The 16,349-nt window shown below is 43.9% G+C and overlaps 1 protein-coding gene across 1 annotated transcript in view; it reads left to right on the top strand.

Annotated features, from left to right (window-relative positions):
• Window positions 1-16,349, top strand: part of LOC123968640 — a 21,659-nt gene that overhangs the window by 3,794 nt on the left and 1,516 nt on the right. The gene's annotated exons all lie outside the window — the stretch shown is intronic.

Here is a 16,349-nt window from a genome sequence, read left to right as displayed (position 1 = left end):
ATATAACACCTTCATGCGGCGTCGGAACCGCGTAGGAAATTCACAGCCGCACCGGCAGAGCTCCAGAATATGCAACTCGGCCGGCTCACGCGCGGACGCGCTTACAAGTGCGAGGGCCCGCCCAACGCTGCTTGCAGCTTTAATTTAAGATTAAAAGTGTCGGAGACAAGTTCAGACCTTTGACCTGGTCCGGTTCTGAGCTTTTGGTCTTCAACACTTGGCTCTTTCTGGGAACAACGGTGTATTTTCACTTTATCAGACTATAAAAATAACAGCTTTAATGCAACATTAGTCAGCAGACTCATTACTTTGTGTGCTGAAATCAAAGAGAAGGTCGTCCAGGCCGTGTTCAGCAGTGTGGGGGAGGCTGTCATCATACATCAAACTTCCCCCACAGGAATGCAACGTGATTAATGTCTCATGGCGAAACTTGACTCCCTTGCATAACAATGATGATCAGTGGAAAATATTTCCCATCACTTCCTCCCTTTTGCTGTATCTTGACCCTGCATTACACCCTGCCGCCGTGACGTCCCCCGTTGGTTTGTGGACCGTCGTTCTGAAGCCTCCAGTTTGGCATTTTGGCCGTCGCCATCTTGATTTTTTTGGAACCAGACGTGACCATATTTGTACAAAGAGGGTGGAGCTAGCTAGCTTGGTTAGCGAGGTGCATCTGTGGTTCACATTATCTGTCATTTTAGCTGGGATGCTAATTTTAGCTAGCGACAAACGCACTCAGTGAAAAATGAGCAGCCGACTCCTGATGAGCTTTTTCAGCGCCGCCGGTTAAATGTACACAGAGCCATGGGTACGAGTCGCCTCTATCCTCATAGACAGGTCGCTATGGTAATGACTTATTAATCATAGATAATCCCGCCCTAAAGCCTCCCCTGCTTCCTGGTCTCTGTTCCTCTAAATGGGACCATAATTTACTAAATGAACATCATGCTGTGTTGAAGAAGACTTGAAACTAGCGACTGAGACCAGAAACTCATCAGGAAAGTGTTTACTGAGGGAATAAATCAGCTGACAAGTAGAAACATTTTCTCTTTAGACTCAGATAAAAAGGGGCCGTATTATAGAAACTTCCTCACCTGCAGATCCTATCTGAAATGTTTGGTAGGGGTAAGGTCTGGAGCCTTTATACAGATGAACAGTTCCCATGGTATGTCGATAGCAGCCCGTCATGTACGTCATGTTGTGTATATTTTATTTATCTTGCTTGTGTTCATTTTAAGTTTGTTTATTCTTTTCCATAGAAGTGCTTTAATCATCAGAAGGATGACAGGTTGGTTAGTAACCATTAGTAGAATGACTTACTGGTTCGATTGATACTTATTTTATAGCTTCAAATACACAATATTACTCTGTGTGAACTTGTAAGCTTTCAGCGTCTCTACACGTGAAATGAAGTTGACGAAACAACATCAAGTTATGAACATGCAAAAACCTAGCCAACGTACAGCAGGCACTGTTTGCTTAGAGTGTAGATAAGAATAGGTTTTTGCTTAATTTGCATAAGGACCTGATGACATGCAAAGGAGTAGGGAGGATGAGCAGACACCTGCAGCAGGTCAAGTATGAGATGTACACTGAAGTAAGACACCTATTCTTCAAAATATACAACACTATACATTTATGTTTGATTTGGTAACCAATGTTAGTCTGTTGAGTTAACCTATGTTATCTTGTAGTTAATCTTTTTAAAAAATAAGTGTGTGTGTTTGAGTTTTAATAGTGTCAAAATATACATGTATAACTTTAAACAAAAAAAACACTGGGTTTGAAACCTAATGGTATATTTCCGATCCAGTGTTTTAAAAATATAAAAGGTTATATTATAATACAAAATTATGTAATAGAACAATCAGAAAAGAAATAACTAATGAAAAAATAAGGTAGAGAAATGGTAAATGGAAGTAAACGGCCACTAGATGGCAGCAGAGGAAAAGAAATACACCATTGGGACCGGAGTGGTCAGCGAACACAAAGGCGGAGATTGGGAGAAGACGACGAGCAACGCCCACCTGAAAGATGGAGTTTAAGGTGAATATAAGGTGATGTTCGAAGACCGTAAGGTTAGTTCCATCTTGACGCTTGCAAGGATGTAGCTCGGATTTCTTCTGTCCTTAATTGGAATAAAAACTCTTTTGCACCAACTCTTGACCATCTCCAGACCGGCCGCCCGGGTACATCAACAGCCACCCAGGGTACATCAACAGCCACCCATGCATATTAATGGCCACCCAGGGTACATCAGCGGCCGCCCAGGGTACATCAGCGGCCGCCCAGGGTACATCAGCGGCCGCCCAGGGTACATCAACGGCCGCCCAGGGTACATCAGCGGCCGCCCATGCATATCAGCGGCCGCCCAGGGTACATCAGCGGCCGCCCATGCATATCAGCGGCTGCCCAGGGTACATCAGCGGCTGCCCATGCATATCAGCGGCCGCCCAGGGTACATCAGCGGCCGCCCAGGGTACATCAGCGGCCGCCCATGCATATCAACGGCCGCCCAGGGTACATCAACGGCCGCCCAGGGTACATCAACGGCCGCCCAGGGTACATCAGCGGCCGCCCAGGGTACATCAGCGGCCGCCCAGGGTACATCAGCGGCTGCCCAGGGTACATCAACAGCCACCCATGCATATTAATGGCCGCCCAGGGTACATCAGCGGCCGCCCAGGGTACATCAGCGGCCGCCCAGGGTACATCAGCGGCCGCCCAGGGTACATCAGCGGCCGCCCAGGGTACATCAGCGGCCGCCCAGGGTACATCAGCGGGGTATTTCAGCGGTATATGTTACAAATCGCGACACGGTGGATATTTTAGAGGCGTGGACCAGTTAAGCAACAGTGAACGCACCAGTGCAGATGTCATTCCCTCCCATAACAGAGGAGGAGATTAGGGCCACTATTCTGTCCATGAAAACAGGAAAGTCACCTGGTTTAGACGGCTTCCCGGTTGAATACTACAAGAAATATATTGGCATTTTGGCTCCTATTCTACGTGGGGTACACCTAGAAGCATTCGAATCTAGCTCTCTGCCCAGTACATTCAATGAAGCACTGATCGCTCTTATCCCTAAAAAGGACAGAGACACTTCACATCCATCTAAATTCAGGCCGGTAGGCCTACTTGAGGCAAACGGTAAGATACTAACGAACAGGGCTGTAACGGTACGTGTATTCGTACCGGACCATTTCGGAACAAGACTTTCAGAACGGTGCTCATGTGCACCGAATGCAATCTTTAACAACAAATATTAGGCTTGTTGTGTGTGGAACATATGTAAATTCCAAGTTTCCACACGGACATATTAAGTGGCGGACCAAATCTCCGCCTTACGCTTTAGCCCCTCCTCTCGCTAACTACTCACTTAAGCATCAAGGCCAGAGCAGAGAAGCCAGAGCTTCAAGACACTCTCTTATTATTAAGGTCTTCTGTTTGGGAACACTTCGGTTTCCAGTGAAATACAAAAACCATCGATCGATAAGATGAAAGCAGCGCGCCGACATTTCTCAGCAGCTATCGGGTTTGTTTCTGGCAACACGTCAAACTTGCTAACTCACTAAAGGTGTCACACGAAGGAGAACGTCACTGCTGTGGAAAACAGTAATTTGTCATGGCATTGGTGTGAAATTTAAACTTGGATTAGGTAAGGCTTTATGCTGTGACCCTACCCAGCTCATAAGTCCCAGCTATAGTTGTCGCTATATGCATTTTTTAGCAAGCATTTTCAAGCAGAAATGAAAAATATATTAGTTTTAATGTGTTTAAACTTATATTAATCAATTCCAGTAGAACTTACAATCATTCTGATTCAAGAACTACATTCAATTTACTTTGGATCTGCCTTGAATAGGTGTTTTGCATGAATTTTACAGGACTGTTAAGAGGTTAAACAGACTTTAGACTTTATCTGAGCAGGCCTTCAAGTTGGGATTGATGATGCTCACAGACGGAATAAAAGAAAAAGAAGAATGTTGCACTGTAATCTATATTATTACCAAGAGGAGCAGATGCTACAATTCAATAAGTGCTTGCAGGGGGATGGAAGCATTAAATATTTATGTATGCGGATGACATCTTAGCAGTGATCTACTTGACCATATTAACTCATACTGTACTCCAGTAAACTGGCACAAGTAGGAAGGTATGCCTATATCCAATACTCAACGGAGGTTACTTCATTTAATTTCAAATGGGTACACTTGGCATGAAATACTTGGGGGTCAGGTTTAGTCCACATTTGGGGGAAATAATGCCCTTAAATATAGAACCACTTTTATGTGAGATAAAAATAAACCTGGATAAATGGGGGAAACAGAAACTCACACTATGGAGGGAAAATTAATGTGATCAAAATGGCGGTTGCTCCACAGTTCAATTATGTCTCCATGATGTTGCCTCTTAATCTGTCGCCACTTCTGTTTAAGCAATATGTTAAGATCATCAAGGATTTTCTCTGGGATAAGAAAAAGTCGAGAATTAACATTAAAAAGATGTGGTTGTCAAGAGACGCCGGAGGCTTAGGCGTGAAATGTCCAGAGAGGGCGAGCACTGGAAGAGGATGGAACAGGAGTTGGGCAGTCCCTTCGGACCACCGGACATTCTTTCACAAGGAAAGAGGACTAATGGACATGTTTAACTTTCAAACTCAATACTGGCTCATTCCAGATCGTTCTGGACAGAAGTACGTAGGAGCGTTTCACACTTGAGACAACCACGCGCCTCTTTATGGAACAACTCAGACATACGTGTTGGGAAAAAACCCATTTACTGGAAGCATCGCTGTGTGAAAGGTGTACATACAATAAGTGACTTACATCTGGATGGAAGGTTTATGTCAATTTCTGAACTGGCGCAAAAATACTATTTGGAACATAAAAACAATTTTTGGAGATATTTACAAATCAGAGACTGAATTACCAAAGGTCAGCTTCCTGGAGATGAAAACGCAGTGATGGAATTCACCCTGCGTAACACACGGGCCAGCCAGATTCTGTGAGAACTTTAATCTAGACTACAGCTAGATATTTGTAAAAATCTAAGAACCGTCTGGCAGAAAGACCTAAACTGCGAAATAACTCGAGACGTGTGGTCAAATATATAGTATAGTAATATCAGCTGAAGACCTGAGTACGTGGGTTACAGCCCAGGACCGGGCCGGAGGCTCCGTCTGGACTTCTCCATCAACACTGAACCGTCAGAAAAAACAGACCAACTCTAATACCAGAGTCTCAAAGATCCACTGGAGCCAATCAGAGTTCAATGCAACAGAGTTTATGAACTCGAGCTCGGCTCCAGAACCGAAGAGGGTCAGAGCATCTTCTTATACAGCCCGGCCCAGTTCCTCCCCCCTTCAGGAGTGAACTCTCCACCTACTTTCTAAATACCACAAACCACACTGTCCTGCTCCTTACTGCGGATCTTCCTATTGGCTGATTCTACCGGTGCAGAAACTTCCAGCACCTGATCCAGCATTTTTTGGGTAAATCCCAGCCAGCTGGGTTTCCTCCCACAGCTGACGGGACTCTCCTCAGGACACTGGGGGGGTTTCCAGACTGGGCTCTTTACAAACCTGCAGGATCACAGCTGGGTCTTTTTTTTTTTATGTGGTGCGGGTGGATTTTGTCTGAATTTGGACAAATACTAGTTCCATTTGGGTTTTTACGTAAGGCCAATTGTTATTAATTATGATCACAATGAGACTGGCTTCTAAGTTGTTTTATTTACATTTTAAAAGCTTTGGTTTCAGAGAAGTCCCCAGTGTTGATCATTCAACTTTGGTCTAAAACTATAAAATCATATGGATTTCTAAGCTAAGTGAACCCCGCCTTTCACCCGAAAGTCAGCTGGGATTGACTCCAGCCCCCCCCGCGACCCTTTACGCAGGATAAGCAGTTGACGACGGATTGATGGATTTCTAAATACTTCATTATCTAATTTGTTCAAAATCTATTTAATCAAATGTGGTGTGTTTATAAAAACTGTTAACTTTTGTAGAAAGAAATAAGGTTTTATGTTTGTCCCCAGCGCCCATGTGCACCCTGCTGAGCTGCATCAACGGTCCCTGTAAGTGGTTTTGCTCTCTTACTGTCTGAGTTTGACATTTTTATTAAGTCACTTTAATGTGTTTGATCGTAACGTGTCCACCCTGTCAGGCCGAAGTTTTGAGGAGATCAATCAGATTAAATCATTTCAAAAACTGTTTGTTATAAATTATATAGATTCCTCATCCAGTATTGAAGCTCGCACAGGCGTGTTTATACAGGACATACTGGCGATTTGTCCAGTTGAGTTGGAATTTTTCCTTTGTAGTTTATGGAAATGACCAAATATTAAGTATATATTTGTATTTACATAAATAAACGAAACGGATTGAAGAGACATTAAGTCATTCTTACGTCCGCTTTTCATAATGTGTGCCTGTTTTACTCAATATGGGCCTCTGCTGTTTAAAGATGATTTTATTGTAAACTCAATATCCAGTAAGAATGAGGGACATTTGGTTTCTATAAAAATGTCATTTTAGTAGCAAACAGTTAATATATCTAAATTTAAGGTGCCTGAGCTCGACCAATATGTGTTTCATCCTTTAAATCAAAGTAAAGAGTTGGTTATGGAGTCCAGACGGCAGAACCTAAAGCCTGATCACGTGATATCTACTGATATATTGATCCGTTAACTCTAGTTTGTAGTACAGAGTACACACACTGAGTATATGTACTGCAACCTCCGGCCGGGCTGATCTAACGTCACATATGATCCGGATCGGGTCCATCAGAACCTCCGGCTCTCCGGACACTTACCCCGCGGTGTTCCCGTCCGCTGCCCGGACACAGGCTGCTTCTCCCGGCGCGGCTCGCGCTGTCTGTCCGCGTCCTGCTCTCCGGGACAGAAACAAGATGGAGGCTCGCGGTCACGGTGTCTTTGTCCGGTGTGTTCGGTTCTTCAGGCTCGGTACCGTTCAGAGCACCGCCGCCTTTGTTCGGTTCTAAACACAACGGCCGCTCTTCTCCTTTTCTCCTTCTCCTCCTTCTCCTCCTCCTTCTTCTCCTCCTTCTCCTTGGGTTGTATCGACGGTTTCCGCCCCCTGCTGGAGCGGAGTGCGAACCTCTTCACTTTGTGACAATAAGTTTGTTCTGGCATCACTATAACAGCAACAAACCTAAAAGACTGGCAGAAAAAGCAGAAACCCTCGTTGATTAAAGTTTTATTTATCTTCTACTGTCGGATCCCAACCAGAGACAATTGTTGAGTTTTAAAAAGTTACAACAAACTTAATGTATTCCAGTGTTTCAGTGTTTTCCTTCAAATGTAAACCTGCAGGGTTTTAGGCCAAACGATTACATCAGAATGTTGATTAAACTATTGTTTGTCTCCTCTTTGTAATGTAAAGAAACCTGTTTAGTGCCAGAAGGACAGTTTTTTGTTTCATTGACACTTAAGATGGAGTGTCAACCATTTTGCAGACCAGCCCTGTTGTTCTCTATGATTAGTTTAGAGCAAAAGACTGTTTATTCCTGTGGATTGAAGGGGGTTTCACGTCTGGGATCGGCGCTCTTTTAGTTTGACCAAAAGTAATGTAGAACAATAAAAGGTACACCCTTCCTAATTGGGTGACGAAGAAGTAACCAAATGACCGATGGCTATGGTCCTGAGCCATTTGGAGGAAAAAGGACCCGCCCACATACCTGGAGGATATTAACAACTCATTTTGTCAGAATCAGGACTGAAAGCTGTAAATCTGAAAAGAGGATTTTTGTTTTGTTGTTTGTTCTGTAATGCCATCTTTTATTCACCTATTTTTTAATTAAATTTTCTTGTTAATTTTCATCAGATCCTTTCTCAAAATCTGAAGAAAAAAAAACGCAACACAATGAAACTTTGGATTCACTCTATGCAAACGTCTCATGCAGGTCCACAGCCCTCCCCCCTCTGAGCAGATCAGATCCCAGTCTGGAGGAGGCGGTCTCAGGAAGCCGGCGAGGCTCTGCAGGGGTGCTTTGAATCCACACTCTGTGGCCCCCCGTGGAGACACAAGCTGCGTCTGGACCACAGGAACTAAACCAGGGAACCAGGAACCTTTGGAGGAACTCGCTGTTTTCCACAGGAGGGACCAGGGTCTAAATGTAGTCCTGGGGTCTTTATTAAACCCCCCCAAAAAGTGAGAAGGGTCCAGCTGCAGCCCGCAGACAAACCATAGACAGACAGACAAACGTGACAGAAGTTGAACTTCCATATATGGTCTGTCCCAGAAGCCACCGCGCACAAAACGTGACGTTTATCTCGACCGCTCGGCCCACGAATAGTTGTTAAATAAAAAAAAGAGCCGTTAAAAAAGAGGTGTCAAGTGTCAACGTAGTAATCAGAGTACGTTATGTGTTAATATTCACTATACTATACTTATATATTATTAATATAGTATATTTATAACAGCCTAATGATAATAATAAAGCAATGTTTCAATTCATACCACTGTTGTACATTTTATTTCTTCCAAAGTGTTTTTAAGTTTCACAAACCAAGAATATTCTGTAATGTTGCATCACGAGCCAGATGTGTCTCGATTTAGGTTAAAACTTAACATTCCTGAGAATTTGTTGACAGAATAACAGCGGTACGAACATTATGAGCTGCTGCTGGACTGTGTTGGCTGCAGTGGTCTGTGTGACTGGGCATATTCCTGACTGCCCCCCGAAGTATATTCCTCTTACCCCAGCCAGGGTACGTGCCTAAAGTTAGGGTTAACCTCCACTGTGTTGCTGTGCAGCCTCCGGTAACGTTACTGCAGCTATTTAACACCCGTCGGCACTTGCGGAGCTTCTCAACTCCGAACTTGAACACATTTTCGATTCGCCGCCAATTTTCATAAAACTGCCGATATTTGAAATCTACACAGTTGATTTCTCGCCTAAAAACTTCCAAGAAGTGTATTTAAAGTTCTGTTGTTGGCCTCTAAAGGATAACAGGGTTTGCACTGGGATCCATCATGTACGTCATCACGTTTTGTACGCAGTGTCTTCTGGGACAAACCATATTTGGAAGTTCAACTTCTGTCACGTTTTTCTGCGGCCTGCGGGCTGCAGCTGGATATACTTGCAAAAAGTACCTGCTCGGGTGGAAGTACTTTCCGAAAGTACCGGTACTATGGGGGGGCGGGGCTTGCCTTGCAGTGATTCTCTGAATGGGCGAGTACAGACTTCTGAACAGCTGATGGAGTTAAGCTAAAGGCTTTGTTTGAAGTTTTGATCAGTCAGGAGGTTTCTGCACAGAGCTGAAGTCTCCTCCTCTCCTAAACAAGAGGAACAGCTGATTACAGAAGGTAATGAAGCTCGTTAAAGATCCTCCGACGCTCAGGCGACACAGACGTGATGCTGCAGCTGATCTGCAGCTCTGGAAATGTTTTAATAACCTTCCGAACTGTTGTGGTTTTATGTTTGTGCTGCTTTCTCTGAGCGGAGTTATTTAAAGAACTTTATGGTTTTATCCAGTTTGTTATTAAATGTGTAACGAACTTTATCTCGTGTCTCTTCATTAAACTCCCATAAAAAAAGCTGCTTTAATGGTCAAACACAGCCTGTAGTTTTTCATTATTTATAAATGTTGCTCATGGATCGTGGTTACAAATAATGATGCCTGTGCGTCGCTGTGGACGGCGTGCAGGCCTACAGCCTACATCAGCTGATCATCTGCCTGATCTTCGCAGGTCTTTAGACCGCGGTGGAAACGCACACAACAGAGGGCTGATGTCTTTGGTGTGAGAGACCCGGGTTTAATTCCCACTGTGACACGTCCATCATTGTGTCCCTGAGTAAGACACTTAACCCCTCGTTGCTCCAGAGGCGTGCGACCTCTGACATGTACAGCAGCTGTAAGTCTTTTTGGATAAAGCGTCAGCTAAATGAATAAATGTAATGTGTTGGGTACTTTTGGCAGACTGCGTCACAGAGGACATTAACTTCTGCGTGGACACTGTGAAACCCACCAGGAGAGTGCGACGCTTTCCCAACAACAAACCCTGGATAACCAGCGACCTGAAGGAGCTACTGAACAGGAAGAAAAGAGCCTTCGGGGACGAGGATGGAAAAGAAGGCTGTGTTGGCTAAACTGCTGTCTCAGAAGGTGTCTAACAGGACAGCGAGGCATCGAGTGCTGTTCCAAACGGCTCGAACGACCTCTTCCTGTCTCCTGAGATGCCTTCAAGCTGCCCCAGTAACGGCGAGCTTGGAAGGCAGCATCGATGATGACTCGCTTCGATTTTTGAAAATCTAGCGAGAACGAAACACTGAATTATCATATTAGCCCGTGACTGTAACCGAGTTTGTTCAGTATGATTTCTGAGGCGTCTTCTTCTTCTTCTTTTTTTCCGGCAGTCTCGGCACTGTTTTTTCTGTGGCATCTGTTAGCTGTTTGGCTTTTGAATAGCTAGTTAGCTTATGCTAAGTCACGACGGCTTGCTGACGTCACACGTTGCCGTAAGTGCTGCCCTAGAAGGCTGTTCGAAACTAATGTAAACAGAGCTGCCTTCACTTGAAAGTGACGCCTTCTGAGGCAGCTGTCTGTTACGGTATCGAGGCAGCGTGCCTTCCGTCTCGAACACAGCCGAAGACTGAGCAGAACCAATGAGCAAAATGTGTTTTTTAAGAGGTTCAGCTCAGCTGCCCCCCCAGCAGAAACTGCTGTGCCCCCCTCTGCCTCCCCCACCTGCCTGTCTGTCTCAAGCTGCCAGGTTAGGAGGCAGCTGGAGAAACTGCGCCAGTACAAAGCTGCAGGTCTGGATGGTATCAGCCCGCAGAGTCCTGAAGGCCTAAGCAGACCAGACCAGCAGGGTTCAGGTTGACCGCTCTGTGTTGTGGTGTAGGAGCAGCCACCTCCCCCTAAACATGACAAACATCAAGGACATGGTGGTGGACTAAAAGGAGGACAAGGACAACAACACTGAACACCATTCACCTTCTGGGAGAGGAGGTGGAACTTCAAACACCTGGCTGGACTGGTAATACAACACTGAGGCCGTGTGGGGTCTGCTCTGGGGCCCCTGGAGCTGGTTGTGGAGAGAAGAACCTGCTGGTCGGGCAGCGGAGTGCATTCACCTGCATTATTCTGATGTGGGGTTGGAACTAATGACAAATGTTCTCAGAACTAATGTAACTAATTTATAGTAAAAATATAAGGAAGATCTTAGCAAAAGATCTGGAAGGACACGGATTCCAATACGAATACGGAGTAATTGTAATGAGTCGGCTGATGATTACAGTCCACCCTCAGCTTAAGCTTCTAGAGTCTCAAAACTACAAATAAATGACACAGTAAAGATCTGTAAGATGACCTAAACAATAAATGTTGAATTAATGGAAATAATGTGCCTTATATATGGTTTCTTAATTAGTAGAGCCTTGCTGTGTTTGGTTGGAAAGAATACAAAATAATGTCCTTACGAGACATGTCTGTAGATGTAGAGTCCTGGATAAAAATGTTATTTTTGGTTTGACTAAGACTTTTTGATTAATCTTTTCATTTTTGCTAGAAATTATATTAAAAAATGCGATTCACTGTACTTTTAATTAAAATTAAATTAATTTATAGAAACTCATCCCAAAACTTTTTCTTTCTTTCTTTTTGTGTATTCTTTGTCTTTTCCTTGCTATGTTTATATTCACTTGGGAAGTTCTCAATTTTAAACTCATATAGCCTAGTTTGTCTGTATATTATAACGAAGCAATAAAGAAAAAAACTACACTGAACAAAATTATAAAGGCAGCACTTTTGTTTTTGCCCCCACTCATCATGAGCTGAACTCAAAGATCTGAGACTTTCTCTATGGACACAAAAGGCCTGTTTCTCTCAAACATTGTTCACAAATCTGTCAGAATCTGTGTCAGTGAGCACTTCTCCTTTGCCGAGATAATCCATCCACCTCACAGGTGTGTCAGGATACTGATCAGACAGCATGGGGATTGCACAGGTGCCTTAGGCTTGCACAGGTGTGCCTTAGGCTGGCCACAATAAAAGGCCTTAGGCTGGCCACAATAAAAGGCCTTAGGCTGGCCACAATAAAAGGCCTTAGGCTGGCCACAATAAAAGGCCTTGGGCTGGTCACAATATACATCTATAATGTTGCATTTTTATCTTTGGTGCTGTGCAGTGAAACATCTCGTCTTTATGTTCAGTGACGAGCTCTGATGACACATTACAGCACAAACACTAAAACTGTGAATCCTGTTCACAATCCTCCTGCACTGTGTAACTCTAAACTGTTGAAACTGATATGGAGCCTAACGTACTGAAAAAGTGCACTTTCAGTGCTGGTCATCTAAACCTGAGCCACAGCTTACTGCAGAACATTGACGTCTCAACATGGCAATTACTTATAACAGTACTATTTTCTATTATTATTATGTCTTATATATATTGTTTTTAATTTTTAACCTGTTTCTTTTATTATTATACTTATTATTATACTTTATAGTCTGTTCACATGTGTAGTGTTGTGTGATAAATCTTGCCTATATTTTACCTATGTTTGTTTTAATTCAAATTCAAATTCAAATGAGCTTAATTGGCATGAAAGCTACATATAAATTACATCAGGACAGTTAATTTCATACATTTCAATAAATAAGTAAATAAAATAGTAAAAGTTGTGTTTGTGTGTGTTAATAAAAAATAAAATAATAACAATAAAATATAAATAATCTGTAAAAAGTAGTAAGTAACGTGTGTGTGTGTGTGTTATTATAACAATATATAAAAAAAATTAAAATAAAATAAATAGATAAAACCGTAAACGTGTGTGTGTATATTAATACACCAAAAAATTTAAGATAATTAATTAATTAGTTAATTTAAAAACAAACTAAACTAAACACAACAATTACTATAATATCAAACAATCAATAATTAAATTTTGTTTATGCGATTCTTTTCCATAGAAGTGCTTTAATCTTTGGAAGGGTGATGGGTTGTTTAATAATCACAGCAGGATAACAGTCTGATCACTGGGTTCGATTAATGTCTCATTATTTTTAAGTTTGAAGAACGCAATATTATTCTGTGTGAACTTGGAACCTTTCAGCGTCTCTACATGTGAAGTGAAGCTGATGAAGCCGCGTCAAGTTGTGAACATGCAACGACCTGGCTAATGTACGGCAGGTACTGTTTGCTCAGAGTCTAGATAAGTGCCTGCAGCTGACGAGAGCCGGAGTCCCGTCACCCCTCATGTAAACCTTCTGCCGTGGCGCCTTCGACCGGATGAATGAAGAATATAAAGAAGAGTCAGAGTCAGGAGGTGGATGGGTCAGAACCCAGACTTGTGTTCCTTTCCCGTGTGAAACAAAAACTCAACTGGACTTAACTCATGCAAGACGTTTCACGACGTTAACCACTAGTTTTACTTTAAAAGTCTAACCAGACGTTGTGTATTTATGGTTGCTTGACCCCTACACGGGCAGAAATGATGCAAAGGGAGTTAAAAAGTGAGGGAGCGAGAATGTGTTGTGGGAAAAGAGCCTTCCATGAAACCAAGTTATTGTCCCACAATTAATGAACCTGATATCTGGCAGCCGGGGGCCTCTTTGTGACCATAGTTACGGCACATAATGGTACCTGACCTCTGGCCTGGTGTACTCTGTCCTGTGGAGGGAAAAGAGGCCCGAGAGGCCAACCCGGTGTGCTCAAAGACAGATGAGGCAATTTTCAGGAAGAAGCTATTCGAGTTTTCAAATAAACAGTTCAGGCAGACACTTTGTCTTTCTGTGAATTTTATTCAAGTCTTCTGCAGGAGGAACTCTGTGGGACACACGGGCATCGGAGTCTGATTGGAAAGAGCTGCAGACATCTCAGCGCTATCTCACCACGGGAACATGTGGTCTTTCATGTTGTTTCTGGAAAACACTCAATCTAAATCTGTTGTGAAGTCAATCAGGTCCTGGTCCAGCCAGGCACAAGTTGTAAAACAGTAAAAGACAGGACCCCCCGTCATAAAGCGTCTCAGACGTTTGCCTCCCTTTGATCCATCACCCGATAAACCAGAGGCCCCCAGTGAGTAACATTAATTAAATGACTGTGTTTGGAGCTGGTTCTCCTGAAATTCCCATTACATTTGCTCCCTTTTAGCATTTTATGCTAAAACATAATGAGACTACAAACAGTTCATGTAAGTTCAGCAGTACTGGCAGAAGAGGTCATTATATAAAAATCATAACCATCAATTAAAAATGTAGAGCAAGTTATTAAAATACAGTCCATATGTGGCCTTTGTAGATCATTGGCAGACTTTCTGGGGAAGACCTGGTCTGATTCGGAGAGACGGCATCCATCCCACTTGGGAAGGAGCAGCTCTCAGAGTTCCTGGTCTGGCCCTCCTCCTGTCCTCCCTCCGCCCACCTTGGCTCGACTTGGGCCTTGTTTTTGTGCTGTTTTGGGTTTTGTTGACCGTCTGGAGACGCTCGTCGGTGGGGGGGTACTGTCACGCTCTGCCGGTTGGCCATCCTTTGTGTTGCACTTTTGAGTTTAGTATCTGCCTTAGTATGTTGAGTTTTGGGTTCTGTCTGGTGTCCAGTATCTGCTATTTAGTCTGTTGTGTGGTCAGTTCATTATCTGTTATTTAGTTGGTCTTTGATTCCATGTCATGTTCTTGGTCTGGTACGTTAGTTCATGTCTTGTGTTCTCTGTTAAGCTCTGTACTGTGTTCTAGTTCTGTGTTCTCGCTTATTCACTCTGCCCCAGGTCTGCTTGTCATGTCAAGTCTCCCTGTTTTCCTCTGCTCTCTCTCTCTGCCTCGTTAGCCTCATGTCTGTCACCTGTGTTGCTCCCGCCCTGCTCGTTAGTCCCTGTGTATATATACCTGGTGTTTCTGTCTTGTCTTTGTCCGGTCATTGTTCATGTTACCCCCCAGTCTGTCGTGCCTGCACGCTCTGCCTGCCTGCTCTGACTGCCTGTAACCAGCCTTGCTTGTCTTGTCTCCCTGTACCTTTGGATTTCTGTTAACCAGCCACTCTGTCAGTAAGTGTGCTCGCCTTTAGTTTGTTTTCCCTCAATAAACCCCCGTTGAACTTTACCTGCTCCGCTCTGTGTCCTGCGATTGGGTCCTCCAACCTGCCTCCACACCACTAATCGTGACAGAAAACCCAGAGAATGATACATGAACAGTGGGGTCAACATTTTTATCAGCACATTCTTCCATCCGCCTGTTGATCAGCACAGCTGCCTCGTACAGCAGTCTCTTCCAATCATGTGGCCTTGAGTCATTCATTTCTGAGGCCCTGCTCAGTAGGACTGAGAGAGAAAACCCACTTCCACGAGGGCTGTCAGGTAGTTCAATAGTCCGTCTGTCTTATGAGCATTGCTCACAGTCCCCCACCAGGGAGGGAAGCCCACGGTGCCTCTCTCTGCTTCTGAAACCCCGGTGGTTGAGCGTCTTGCTCTGTGAGGCGCACAGTAGCGGGCGTAGGGAGTGTGGATACGTGTTGTCTCAGCAGTCCCTAACCATCAGAGGAGGGAATCACAAGAACCGGGTGGTCACTTCCCGGGCGGTGCAAGCTGGTGGTGTCCGTCAGGTCGAGCGGTGTGATGTTCGGCTGCACCCATCTGCACTCCTGTGTAGCTCCGTCAGTCCATGTGGTGCCGCAGGTTGCTGTTGTGGTGTATAACATATGTGCATTTGACCATTACAGTTTAAAATAACACTCTAGCAGCTGGAGAGAGGCTCAGTGAACTCTTAAGGGGGAGTAATGATTGATGGGTTTGTAAAGACCTCTGACCCAGTGATAGGGGGAGTAGAGATTAGTGTTTATGAAGGGACTGAACCCTTCTAAGGTGTCTAACAGATGTTTACACTTATCCTACAGCACTGGACCCCTATATAAGCTGTGTTTGATGTACAGAGAGACAGAGTGGTTATCGGGCTGGGTCTCTCTCCAAGCTGCTGCAGAGCTTGTGATTGATGCTGAAATCCTTGATGTAATAAACCTTTATGATCAAGAACAGTGTCAAGCGGATTTCTTCTCAACACATCATTATTCTGAAAAGAAAAGAATTGATCCACCAACTATTGATGACAACAGAGATGGAGTCCTCTGCAGTATTTTGGATTGGAAATCTCAGTGCAGATTTTTTGGAGCCGGCTAAGATATGGGAGAAATTTATTGTGGCGAACATGCCAGATGCAAAACTTCCGGAATATCCAGTTCCATTGTACGCTCAAGTATTTCAAGAATGCTGCCCAATCAAACCCAGAGGAATGGTTGGCTCATCAACCAAAGGGAATTCAACTAAGCTCAAGTTGCATAATTTTGGGACCACAAGGAGCAGCTATGAAGGTAAACACTGATGATTATCTG

The sequence above is a fragment of the Micropterus dolomieu genome, linkage group LG03 (assembly GCF_021292245.1).
Source record: "Micropterus dolomieu isolate WLL.071019.BEF.003 ecotype Adirondacks linkage group LG03, ASM2129224v1, whole genome shotgun sequence".
In the NCBI taxonomy this organism is placed as follows: domain Eukaryota; kingdom Metazoa; phylum Chordata; class Actinopteri; order Centrarchiformes; family Centrarchidae; genus Micropterus; species Micropterus dolomieu.
The sequence above is the reverse complement of the archived record's forward strand: the minus strand, read 5'-3'. Positions and strand labels throughout refer to the sequence as shown.